Below are 2,500 nucleotides of genomic sequence, written 5' to 3' on the forward strand. Positions count from 1 at the left end.
TAAAGCATGTAGAAGCATCATGCGCAACTAACATATGCATACATGCTGCAATCACAAGCATATATTCAGAGGAAGGAGATGCAAGGGTGCCATGACAGACAGAAGAAGTTACGCCATCTAACCCTAGTAACCTCTTTGCCTTGAGAACTGGTTTCTTGGATTAATAGTACGGTTCGTTCTTCTCGGACAAGAATGGCATCGGCGCCATCAGGTACTTCCAACAAGTCTCATTATCATTAGATCATTAAATACATTTTGTAGGTAAGTTTAAGTTTAGGAGGAGTTTGAATTCTGATTCGGGGAAATCTAAAATACCAGATGGTTTATGAGTGAGAATGGATCTAAATATATTATTAGTAAAATGACTACTTGGCTGCCGCGTCCCTTGGCGAAGGTCGCTGCCAGGCAAGTCTCCAGCGAACAGTTATCGTACAGACGTGGTAGGGTGAGAATACGCCGCTCTCTTATAGGAAAAGTTGTGTGGTATTTTGTATGATAACTCCGAATTCCTGTGACGAGTTACGGTTCTTGGATTAATAATTTCGGGTTTTAAAGGTAAGTGTTCGTTGAGGTTACGTTTTACTCCTTTGTTTGATGTTTGCAGCGCTCGGTACGTATATATTGTTGACGAAAGGGAAAGTTTGAGGGAACTTGGTGTCGGGACTCGGAGTCCGCACTTAGCAGTGTGATTTATTTTTCGATACACTGGCGCCTCGTGTGTTGCCCGACACGACCTGCGTCTACATAATGTTGCCTACTTACCCTCCCCTTCACGACCTGCACAACTAAAACGACGTAGAGGAATTCGCCAGCCCTCAAAATCACAGCGTGGTGAAATTTCCCTCGGGCTCAAGGACAGGCAAATGATAGACGATTCATAGGAAAAACAAGAACGAAGAAAACAAAACAACACCATAGAAAAAAATGTACGGGGAATGAAATTAACCCACTTTTCATACTCCCGCTTACACGTTACACTCCGTGCCAGACTAACAACCCAAGAGGTGAATCACTTCCTTAAGCAAGCGAGTTCCGTCTAAAGAGGTCCGTGCCAAAGTACAGCGTCACGTGATCGTAAACTCGCGGCCAATCCTTATGGTGTCTGTCCGCGTGGTCGAGTCGAGGCTGTTACCAAGAGCTACTCTCGGTTCGTAGAGGGGTGGTCGTAGAGTCGTATGGTGGGGTCGTAGTGGTGGAGAGAGGGAGTATGGCTTGGGGGGGAGGGAGAGGGAGTGGGGGGGACTCCGGGGAGGGGGGCGGGGCCAGGAATGTTTTTTATGCGGAGCGCGAGCGAGCTGTGTTGTCGTCGTGAGTTCGTGTTTTTGTGCTTTATTTATTGGTTTATCTTAATTTGTATAGGGTGTATGGTGATTATAGTGTTATGGAGGGAGCTTTGAGGATGGGTTTGAAGCGGATGTTTAAGATATGATTTGATTTATTTGATAGATTTATTTGAATTACAGGTTTGATGCGTTGAAGTGGGTGTGTGCGCGTTCGGGTGCGGGTGCCCACTTAACGGGGTTACGCGTTTGCACGAGGGAGGTTCGTATGCCCTAGTGGCCTGATATTGCATCTGCAGATGATATTAGCGTAATGATGCTATTCCATGGCCCTAGTTTGTGGATTCTGTAGTTTGTGATGTGGCGTTTGAAATCTTTCTAAAACTAGTCGTTGGCAAAAGTGGCTTTCTCGGTCCTTGTCGAGACTCATAAAACATTTTCCTTGTTTTTTTTTTTGTGAACATGACTCCTTTTAGGTAGCTGAACCTTACCCTTCTGCTCAACCCCATTGCATACGTTGCACAGGCAAATATGTAGTTCACAAGCTCCAGGACGGCTTACGGGATATGTCTCATTAAAATAAGTGATTTTTTCTTCTTCTTTCCCGAAATTATTTTCAGAAAAAAAAACATTACACGGATGAATAGACACATAAAGATCAAATAGAAAAGGAGGCATGGATTTATTGAGGGTCGCATGATTTATTCACTTCTATTGATATCGTGAGTCACATCATGCTGCCTTTAGTGGAAAATCAATATCCTTGGTGTCTGCCGAAAATACCTTGAGAGTAAACGGTGCATCACACAGGAAGTGCTGATTAAAAACTTTGATTACCTTGCTTAATTATCTGAACGGTGGTTATGATTTTTTTTTAGATTACTAGATTGCATTCATTGACATCTAGATTGTCTCATTTATGGATGACAGATTATGTAATTCTCATAGTTTTAGTATCTTGTTTCCATCTTTAACATTGTCTAACAACTGGGCTCTCCTTACCTAACAGTAGTTGTATTAATTATGGTAATTGTGAGAATCAAATACAATCAGAGCTTTGGTGTTTTTTTATTAATGTTTATTGACTGATTATATCACAAAAGTCACAAGGAACAGATTTATGTCCACACTCAGTTCCACAGACACATTAACCGTAAGTGATCATCCCAGGTTGTGATAACCTGAATTATACAAAGGAACGCCTGGCAACTCTTCCTGCT

At 42.5% G+C, this 2,500-nt stretch overlaps 1 protein-coding gene across 3 annotated transcripts in view; it reads left to right on the forward strand.

The window, feature by feature from the left end:
- The first annotated feature begins 418 nt into the window (after positions 1-418).
- The window catches only part of LOC122263771 (uncharacterized), a 189,521-nt gene continuing 187,439 nt past the window's right edge, over positions 419-2,500 (forward strand). For all 3 annotated transcript variants that reach the window (XM_086530615.1, XM_086530618.1, XM_086530619.1), the window contains exon 1: positions 419-555. The gene's annotated coding sequence lies outside the window, so the exon portion shown is untranslated. The remainder of the gene's footprint in view (positions 556-2,500) is intronic.

Source organism: Penaeus japonicus, unplaced genomic scaffold, assembly GCF_977035675.1.
Source record: "Penaeus japonicus unplaced genomic scaffold, GWHDUDI00000001_assembly GWHDUDI00000033, whole genome shotgun sequence".
Lineage (NCBI taxonomy): Eukaryota > Metazoa > Arthropoda > Malacostraca > Decapoda > Penaeidae > Penaeus > Penaeus japonicus.